This window comes from Oncorhynchus keta, chromosome 27, assembly GCF_023373465.1.
Source record: "Oncorhynchus keta strain PuntledgeMale-10-30-2019 chromosome 27, Oket_V2, whole genome shotgun sequence".
NCBI classification, from domain to species: Eukaryota; Metazoa; Chordata; class Actinopteri; order Salmoniformes; family Salmonidae; genus Oncorhynchus; species Oncorhynchus keta.
The window spans coordinates 35,512,166-35,522,915 of NC_068447.1; the positions used below are offsets into that span (position 1 = coordinate 35,512,166).

At 52.4% G+C, this 10,750-nt stretch overlaps 1 protein-coding gene across 6 annotated transcripts in view; it reads left to right on the top strand.

Moving 5' to 3' along the window:
* LOC118360314 (calmodulin-binding transcription activator 1-like) overlaps positions 1-10,750 on the top strand; it is a 579,426-nt gene that overhangs the window by 457,733 nt on the left and 110,943 nt on the right. The gene's annotated exons all lie outside the window — the stretch shown is intronic.

Sequence of the window (10,750 nt, forward strand, 5' to 3'; positions counted from 1 at the left end):
CCCTTTTCATTCCTTATTTACCCAGTAGGGGGTGGATGTAAGGGGTGGAGGTAGGGGATGAAGTGATGGGGTGGAGGTAGGGGATGAAGTAATGGGATGGAGGTAGGGGATGAAGTGATGGGGTGGAGGTAGGGGATGAAGTGATGGGGTGGAGGTAGGGGATGAAGTGATGGGGTGGAGGTAGGGGATGAAGTGATGGGATGGGGGTAGGGGAAGAAGTGATGGGGTGGAGGTAGGGGATGAAGTGATGGGATGGAGGTAGGGGATGAAGTGATGGGATGGAGGTAGGGGATGAAGGGATGGGGTGGAGGTAGGGGATGAAGTGATGGGATGGAGGTAGGGGATGAAGAGATGTGGTGGAGGTCGGGATGAAGTGATGGGATGGAGGGATGGGGTGGAGGTAGGGGATGAAGGGATAGGGTGGAGATAAGGGATGAAGGGATGGGGTGGAGGTAGGGGATGGAGCGATGGGGTGGAGGTAGGGGATGAAGTGATGGGTTGGAGGGATGGGGTGGAGGTAGGGGATGGAGTGATGGGGTGGAGGTAGGGGATGAAGGGATGGGGTGGAGGTAGGGGATGGAGCGATGGGGTGGAGGTAGTGGATGGAGGGATGGGGTGGAGGTAGGGGATGAAGTGATGGGATGAAGTGATGGGATGGAGGTAGGGGGTGGAGGTAGGGGATGAAGTGATGGGATGGAGGTAGGGGGTGAAGTGATGGGGTGGAGGTAGGGGATGAAGTGATGGGATGGAGGTAGGTGACGAAGTGATGTTGTGGAGGTAGGGGATGAAGTGATGGGATGGAGGTAGGGGATGAAGTGATGGGGTGGAGGTAGGGGATGAAGTGATGGGATGGAGGTAGGGGATGAAGTGATGGGATGGAGGGATGGGGTGGAGGTAGGGGATGAAGGGATAGGGTGGAGGTAGGGGATGAAGGGATGGGGTGGAGAAAGGGGATGGAGTGATGGGGTGGAGGTAGGGGATGAAGGGATGGGGTGGAGGTAGGGGATGAAGTGATGGGTTGGAGATGAATGATGGGGGTGGGGGTGGAGGGGATGAAGTGATGGGGAATGGGATGGAGGTAGGGGATGAAGTGATGGGGTGGAGGTAGGGGATGAAGGGATGGGGTGGAGGTAGGGGATGGAGCGATGGGATGGAGGTAGGGGATGAAGTGATGGGATGGAGGGATGGGGTGGAGGTAGGGGATGAAGTGGAGGTAGGGGATGAAGTGATGGGATGGAGGTAGGGGGTGGAGGTAGGGGATGAAGTGATGGGGTGGAGGTAGGGGATGAAGGGATGGGGTGGAGGTAGGGGATGGAGTGATGGGGTGGAGGTAGGTGATGGAGGTGATGTTGTGGAGGTAGGGGATGAAGTGATGGGATGGAGGTAGGGGATGAAGTGATGGGGTGGAGGTAGGGGATGAAGTGATGGGATTGAGGTAGGGGATGAAGTGATGGGGTGGAGGTAGGGGATGAAGTGATGGGATGGAGGTAGGGGATGAAGTGATGGGGTGGAGGTAGGGGATGAAGTGATGGGGTGGAGGTAGGGGATGAAGTGATGGGATGGAGGTAGGGGATGAAGGGATGGGGTGGAGGTAGGGGATGAAGTGATGGGATGGAGGTAGGGGATGAAGTGATGGGATGAAGTGATGGGGTGGAGAAAGGGGATGAAGTGATGGGATGGAGGTAGGGGAGGAAGTGATGGGATGGAGGTAGGGGATGAAGTGATGGGATGGAGGTAGGGGATGAAGAGATATGGTGGAGGTCGGGGATGAAGTGATGGGATGGAGGTAGGGGATGAAGTGATGGGATGGAGGGATGGGGTGGAGGTAGGGGATGAAGGGATAGGGTGGAGGTAGGGGATGAAGTGATGGGTTGGAGGGATGGGGTGGAGGTAGGGGATGGAGTGATGGGGTGGAGGTAGGGGATGAAGGGATGGGGTGGAGGTAGGGGATGGAGCGATGGGGTGGAGGTAGTGGATGGAGGGATGGGGTGGAGGTAGGGGATGGGGGGTGGAGGTAGGGGGGGAGGTAGGGGATGAAGTGATGGGATGGAGGGGGGTGGAGGTAGGGGATGAAGTGATGGGATGGAGGTAGGGGGTGAAGTGATGGGGTGGAGGTAGGGGATGAAGTGATGGGATGGAGGTAGGTGACGAAGTGATGTTGTGGAGGTAGGGGATGAAGTGATGGGATGAAGTGATGGGATGGAGGTAGGGGGTGGAGGTAGGGGATGTGATGGGATGGAGGTAGGGGGTGAAGTGATGGGGTGGAGGTAGGGGATGAAGTGATGGGATGGAGGTAGGTGATGAAGTGATGTTGTGGAGGTAGGGGATGAAGTGATGGGATGGAGGTAGGGGATGAAGTGATGGGGTGGAGGTAGGGGATGAAGTGATGGGATGGAGGTAGGGGATGAAGTGATGGGATGCAGGGATGGGGTGGAGGTAGGGGATGAAGGGATAGGGTGGAGGTAGGGGATGAAGGGATGGGGTGGAGGTAGGGGATGGAGTGATGGGGTGGAGGGATGGGGTGGAGGTAGGGGATGGAGTGATGGGATGGAGGTAGGGGGTGACGAAGTGATGTTGTGGGAGGTAGGGGATGAAGTGATGGGATGGAGGTAGGGGATGAAGTGATGGGGTGGAGGTAGGGGATGAAGTGATGGGATGGAGGTAGATGGAGGGATGAAGTGATGGGATGGAGGGATGGGGTGGAGGTAGGGGATGAAGGGATAGGGTGGAGGTATGGGGGATGAAGGGATGGGGTGGAGGTAGGGGGGGATGGAGGTAGGGGATGGGGTGGAGGTAGGGGATGAAGGGATGGAGGTAGGGGATGGGATGGGGTGGAGGTAGGGGATGAAGTGATGGGGTGGAGGTAGGGGATGGAGCGATGGGGTGGAGGTAGGGGATGGAGGGATGGGGTGGAGGTAGGGGATGAAGTGATGGGATGGAGGTAGGGGGTGGAGGTAGGGGATGAAGTGATGGGATGGAGGTAGGGGTGAAGCGATGGGGTGGAGGTAGGGGATGAAGTGATGGGATGGAGGTAGGTGACGAAGTGATGTTGTGGAGGTAGGGGATGAAGTGATGGGATGGAGGTAGGGGACGAAGTGATGGGGTGGAGGTAGGGGATGAAATGATGGGATGGAGGTAGGGGATGAAGTGATGGGATGGAGGGATGGGGTGGAGGTAGGGGATGAAGGGATAGGGTGGAGGTAGGTGATGAAGGGATGGGGTGGAGGTAGGGGATGGAGTGATGGGGTGGAGGGATGGGGTGGAGGTAGGGGATGGAGTGATGGGGTGGAGGTAGGGGATGAAGGGATGGGGTGGAGGTAGGCGATGAAGTGATGGGATGGAGGGATGGGGTGGAGGTAGGGGATGAAGTGATGGGATGGAGGTAGGGGATGAAGTGATGGGATGGAGGGATGGGGTGGAGGTAGGGGATGAAGGGATAGGGTGGAGGTAGGGGATGAAGTGATGGGATGGAGGTAGGGGATGGAGTGATGGGGTGGAGGGATGGGGTGGAGGTAGGGGATGGAGTGATGGGGTGGAGGTAGGGGATGGAGCGATGGGGTGGAGGTAGGGGATGGAGCGATGGGGTGGAGGTAGGGGATGGAGGGATGGGATGGAGGTAGGGGATGAAGTGATGGGATGAAGTGATGGGATGGAGGTAGGGGATGAAGTTATGGGATGGAGGTAGGGGATGAAGTGATGGGGTGGAGGTAGGGGATGAAGTGATGGGATGGAGGTAGGGGATGAAGTGATGGGGTGGAGGTAGGGGATGAATTGATGGGATGGAGGTAGGGGATGAAGGGATGGGGTGGAGGTAGGGGATAAAGTGATGAGGTGGAGGTAGGGGATTAAGGGATGGGGTGGAGGTAGGGGATAAAGTGATGAGGTGGAGGTAGGGGATGAAGGGATGGGGTGGAGGTAGGGGTTGAAGTGATGGGGTGGAGGTAGGGGATGAAGTGATGGGGTGGAGGGATGGGGTGGAGGTAGGGGATGAAGTGATGGGATGGAGGTTGGGGATGGAGTGATGGGGTGGAGGTAGGGGATGAAGGGATGGGGTGGAGGTAGGGGATGAAGTGATGGGATGGAGGGATGGGGTGGAGGTAGGGGATGAAGTGATGGGATGAAGGGATGGGGTGGAGGTAGGGGATGAAGGGATAGGGTGGAGGAGACACCTGAAACCCCACCTCTTCAAGGAATACCTAGGATAGGGTAAGTAATCCTTCTCACCCCCCTAAAAAGATTTAGATGCACTATTGTAAGTGGCTGTTCCACTGGATGTCATAAGGTGTATGCACCAATTTGTAAGTCGCTCTGGATAAGAGCGTCTGCTAAATGACTTAAATGTAAATGTAAATGTAGGTAGGGGATGAAGGGATGGGGTGGAGGTAGGGGATGAAGTGATGGGATGGAGGTAGGGGATGGAGTGATGGGGTGGAGGTAGGGGATGGAGTGATGGCGTGGAGGTAGGGGATGAAGGGATGGGGTGGAGGTAGGGGATGAAGTGATGGGATGGAGGTAGGGGATGAAGTGATGGGGTGGAGGTAGGGGATGAAGTGATGGGATGGAGGTAGGGGATGAAGTGATGTGATGGAGGTAGGGGATGAAGTGATGGGGTGGAGGTAGGGGATGAAGTGATGGGGTGGAGGGATGGGGTGGAGGTAGGGGATGAAGTGATGGGATGGAGGTTGGGGATGGAGTGATGGGGTGGAGGTAGGGGATGAAGGGATGGGGTGGAGGTAGGGGATGGAGCGATGGGTGAGGTAGGGGATGGAGGGATGGGATGGAGGTAGGGGATGAAGTGATGGGATGAAGTGATGGGATGGAGGGATGGGGTGGAGGTAGGGGATGGGATAGGGTGGAGGTAGGGGATGAAGGGATGGGATGAAGGGATGGGGTGGAGGTAGGGGATGAAGGGATAGGGTGGAGGTAGGGGATGAAGGGATGGGGTGGAGGTAGGGGATGAAGTGATGGGATGGAGGTAGGGGATGGAGTGATGGGGTGGAGGTAGGGGATGGAGTGATGGAGTGGAGGTAGGGGATGAAGGGATGGGGTGGGGGTAGGGGATGAAGTGATGGGATGGAGGTAGGGGATGAAGTGATGGGGTGGAGGTAGGGGATGAAGTGATGGGATGGAGGTAGGGGATGAAGTGATGTGATGGAGGTAGGGGATGAAGTGATGGGGTGGAGGTAGGGGATGAAGTGATGGGGTGGAGGTAGGGGATGAAGTGATGGGATGGAGGTTGGGGATGGAGTGATGGGGTGGAGGTAGGGGATGAAGGGATGGGGTGGAGGTAGGGGATGGAGCGATTGGTGAGGTAGGGGATGGAGGGATGGGATGGAGGTAGGGGATGAAGTGATGGGATGAAGTGATGGGATGGAGGGATGGGGTGGAGGTAGGGGATGAAGGGATAGGGTGGAGGTAGGGGATGAAGGGATGGGGTGGAGGTAGGGGATGAAGTGATGGGATGCAGGTAGGGGATGAAGTGATGGGGTGGATGGATGGGGTGGAGGTAGGGGATGGAGTGATGGGGTGGAGTTAGGGGATGAAGGGATGGGGTGGAGGTAGGGGATGGAGCGATGGGTGGAGGTAGGGGATGGAGGTAGGGGATGAAGTGATGGGATGGAGGTAGGGGATGGAGGGATGGGATGGAGGTAGGGGATGGAGGTAGGGGGTGGAGGTAGGGGGTGGAGGGATGGGGTGGAGGTAGGGGGTGGAGGTAGGGTAGTGCGCTCTAGTCGTAGATCTAGCTCTACTTGACACCTGTTAGGGGAAAGTTTTTGTTTTTGTCCTGAAGTCATTGCGTCCCCCCGTCCACCCTTAACCCCCTTGTTCTCTGTTCAGAGGGGTTCAGCAGCTCCTACAAGCCTTCCTTCAAGTCTAATTCATACCTAATGGTGCCGGGCATGCAGGCCAGGCAGAATAGACATCACCCTGGTACCCTTCTGCCTGCCTGCTAGACAGATCAAAGCTAGCCCTGACACTGCAGCCTGGCTCTAGGAAACAGGCACACACACACACACACACACACACACACACACACACACACACACACACACATGGAGGGGGTCACACGACGTGAGCTGTATCAGCACTTCTCTTCACCTCCGTCTCAGGACACACACACCTGTCACTCACTCTCTCCTTCACAGCTCAACAGCTTAGAAAAACTGTGTATGTGTGTGTGTGTGTGTGTGTGTGTGTGTGTGTGTGTGTGTGTGTGTGTGTGTGTGTGTGTGTGTGTGTGTGTGTGTGTGTGTGTGTGTGTGTGTGTGTGTGTGTGTGTGTGTGTGTGCGCTGAGCTCAGCTCTGGAGGACTCAGGTGTACTCAGACCCTTGCTATCCAGCTAACAGAATCATGCGTCCCAAATGGCACCCTATTCCGTATATCGTGCACTACTTATGGGCCCTGGTCAAAAGGAGTGGCTGATACAGGGAATGGGCTGCCATTTCGGAAGCAAACAAATTCTCTCTCACACTCTGTCACTGAGCTATATATAACAAGCTACAATACGCTGTACGCTGGTCAACACTAACTGACAACAAAAACTCCAGAATATTTTTGGGGGTCATCTGCTTTGAGGTAGAACTCAAAGATTCTTCAGATTGAGATCACAGTGCCTGCTATCTTATTTAAGAACTGAACTCTGACCTCTTCCATGTGTTTCAAATCCCTCACTACTGTCTCCATAGGCCTCTCACAATGCTGATGTGCAGTCCTAGGTCAACTCAGGCCAATGTGGTCTGACTCACCCTGGCCCTATGTCCCAGATGGATCTTGACTACCCTGTTATTTTGGTCGGCTTCTTCCTGTCCCCGTTTGGTCCTCTGTTACAGTGTGTTACCTTTTGTTACCCTGTTTTACCCTGTGTGCCATTAGTCACCCTGTGTTACCTTTTTTACCCTGTATTAGCCTGTTTTACTCCGTGTTACACAGTGTTACCCTGTTTTACCCTGTGTGCCATTAGTCACCCTGTGTTACCTTTTTTTACCCTGTATCAGCCTGTTACACCCCGTGTTACCCAGTGTTATCCTGTTTTACCCCGTGTTACCCAGTGTTATCCTGTTTTACCCCGTGTTACCCAGTGTTACCCTGTTTACCCCGTGTTACCCAGTGTTACCCTGTTTTACCCAGTGTTACCCTGTTTTACCCAGTGTTACCCTGTTTCACCCCGTGTTACCCTGTTTTACCCAGTGTTACCCTGTTTCACCCAGTGTTACCCTGTTTTACCCAGTGTTACCCTGTTTTACCCCGTGTTACCCAGTGTTATCCTGTTTTACCCCGTTTTACCCAGAGTCCTGCCCAATGTATGACCATATTAGAGAGACATATTTCCCTCAGATTACACAGATCCACAAATAATTCGAAAACAAATCCAATTTTGAAAAACTCCCATATCTACTGGGTGAAATTCCACAGTGTGCCATCACAGCAGCAAGATGTGTGACCTGTTGCCACGAGAAAAGGGCAACCAGTGAAGAACAAACACCATTGTAAATACAACCCATATTTATGCTTATTTATTTTATCTTGTGTCCTTTAACCATTTGTATATTGTTAAAACACTGTAATCAAAATCAAATCAAAATCAAATCAAATTTATTTATATAGCCCTTCGTACATCAGCTGATATCTCAAAGTGCTGTACAGAAACCCAGCCTAAAACCCCAAACAGCAAACAATGCAGGTGTAAAAGCACGGTGGCTAGGAAAAACTCCCTAGAAAGGCCAAAACCTAGGAAGAAACCTAGAGAGGAACCGGGCTATGTGGGGTGGCCAGTCCTCTTCTGGCTGTGCCGGGTAGAGATTATAACAGAACATGACCAAGATGTTCAAATGTTCATAAATGACCAGCATGGTCGAATAATAATAAGGCAGAACAGTTGAAACTGGAGCAGCAGCACAGTCAGGTGGACTGGGGACAGCAAGGAGCCATCATGTCAGGTAGTCCTGGGGCACGGTCCTAGGGCTCAGGTCCTCCGAGTGAGAGAAAGAAAGAGAGAATTAGAGAGAGCATATGTGGGGTGGCCAGTCCTCTTCTGGCTGTGCCGGGTGGAGATTATAACAGAACGTGGCCAAGATGTTCAAATGTTCATAAATGACCAGCATGGTTGAATAATAGTAAGGCAGAACAGTTGAAACTGGAGCAGCAGCATGGCCAGGTGGACTGGGGACAGCAAGGAGTCATCATGTCAGGTAGTCCTGGGACATGGTCCTAGGGCCCAGGCCAGTTGAAACTGGAGCAGCAGCATGGCCAGGTGGACTGGGGACAGCAAGGATTCATCATGTCAGGTAGTCCTGGGGCATGGTCCTAGGGCTCAGGTCCTCCGAGAGAGAGAAAGAAAGAGAGAAGGAGAGAATTAGAGAACGCACACTTAGATTCACACAGGACACCGAATAGGACAGGAGAAGTACTCCAGATATAACAAACTGACCCTAGCCCCCCGACACATAAACTACTGCAGCATAAATACTGGAGGCTGAGACAGGAGGGGTCAGGAGACACTGTGGCCCCATCCGAGGACACCCCCGGACAGGGCCAAACTGGAAGGATATAACCCCACCCACTTTGCCAAAGCACAGCCCCCACACCACTACTAGAGGGATATCTTCAACCACCAACTTACCATCCTGAGACAAGGCCGAGTATAGCCCAGGGGGGGTGAATCAACCCACCCAGGTGACGCACCCCCCCCCAGGGACGGCATGAGAGAGCCCCAGCAAGCCAGTGACTCAGCCCCCGTAACAGGGTTAGAGGCAGAGAATCCCAGTGGAAAGAGGGGGACCGGCCAGGCAGAGACAGCAAGGGCGGTTCGTTGCTCCAGAGCCTTTCCGTTCACCTTCCCACTCCTGGGCCAGACTACACTCAATCATATGACCCACTGAAGAGATGAGTCTTCAGTAAAGACTTAAAGGTTGAGACCGAGTTTGCGTCTCTGACATGGGTAGGCAGACCGTTCCATAAAAATGGAGCTCTATAGGAGAAAGCCCTGCCTCCAGCTGTTTGCTTAGAAATTCTAGGGACAATTAGGAGGCCTGCGTCTTGTGACCGTATATACATTTGTAATGTCTTTATTGTTTTGAAACTTCTGTATGTGTAATGTTTACTGTTAATTTTTGTTGTTTTTCACTTTATATATTCATGTTGTCTACCTCACTTGCTTTGGCAATGTTAACACATGTTTCCCATGCCAATAAAGTCCTTGAATTGAATTGAATTGAATTGAGTTGGGGAGAAGAAACAGAGTGAGAGAGAGAGTTGGGGTGAAGAAACATAGGACGAGAGAGAGAGAGTTGGGGGGAAGAAACATAGGACGAGAGAGAGAGAGAGAGAGAGAGAGAGTTGGGGTGAAGAAACATAGGACGAGAGAGAGAGAGAGTTGGGGTGAAGAAACATAGGACGAGAGAGAGAGAGAGTTGGGGTGAAGAAACATAGGACGAGAGAGAGAGAGAGAGTTGGGGTGAAGAAACATAGGGAGAGAGAGAGAGTTGGGGGAAGAAACATAGGACGAGAGAGAGAGAGAGTTGGGGGAAGAAACAGGGTGAGAGAGAGAGAGTTGGGGAGAAGAAACAGGGTGAGAGAGAGAGTTGGGGTGAAGAAACATAGGAGGAGAGAGAGAGAGAGAGAGAGAAAGATAGAGAGAGAGTTGGGGAGAAGAAACATAGGACGAGAGAGAGAGAGAGAGTTGGGGAGAAGAAACAGGGTGAGAGAGAGAGTTGGGGTGAAGAAACATAGGACGAGAGAGAGAGAGAGTTGGGGAGAAGAAACAGGGTGAGAGAGAGAGTTTGGGTGAAGAAACATAGGACGAGAGAGAGAGAGAGAGAGAGAGTTGGGGTGAAGAAACATAGGACAAGAGAGAGAGAGAGTTGGGGGAAGAAACAGGGTGAGAGAGAGAGAGAGTTGGGGAGAAGAAACAGGGTGAGAGAGAGTTGGGGTGAAGAAACAGGACGAGAGAGAGAGAGTTGGGGAGAAGAAACAGGGTGAGAGAGAGAATTGGGGTGAAGAAACATAGGACGAGAGAGAGAGAGAGAGAGAGAGAGAGAGAGAGAGAGTTTGGGAGAAGAAACAGAGGATGAGAGAGAGAGAGAGAGAGAGAGAGTTAGTGAGAAGAAACAGGGTGAGAGAGAGAGTAGGGGTGAAGAAACAGGATGAAAGAGAGAGAGAGAGAGAGAGAGAGAGAGAGAGAGAGAGAGAGAGAGAGAGAGAGAGAGAGAGAGAGTTGGGGAGAAGAAACAGAGGATGAGAGAGAGAGAGAGACTTGGTGAGAAGAAACAGGGTGATATATATATAGAGAGAGAGAGAGATAGAGAGTTGGGGAGAAGAAACAGGGTGAGAGAGAGAGTTGGGGTGAAGAAACAGGATGAAAGGGAGATATATATATATATAGAGAGACAGAGAGAGAGAGATATATATACAGTGGGGCAAAAAAATATTTAGTCAGCCACCAACTTTTTTTTGTTATGGACCAAATACTTATTTTCCACCATAATTTGCAAATAAATTCATAAAAAATCCTACAATGTGATTTTTTGGTGAAAAGATTTTCATTTTGTCTGTCATCGTTGAATTGTACCTATAATGAAAATTACAGGCCTCTCTCATCTTTTTAAGAGAACTTGAGAGTTCTTGCACAATTGGTGGCTGACTAAATATTTATTTGCCCCACTGGATATATATATATATATATATATATATATAGAGGGAGAGAGGGAGAGAGAGAGAGAGAGAGAGAGAGAGAGAGAGAGAGAGAGAGAG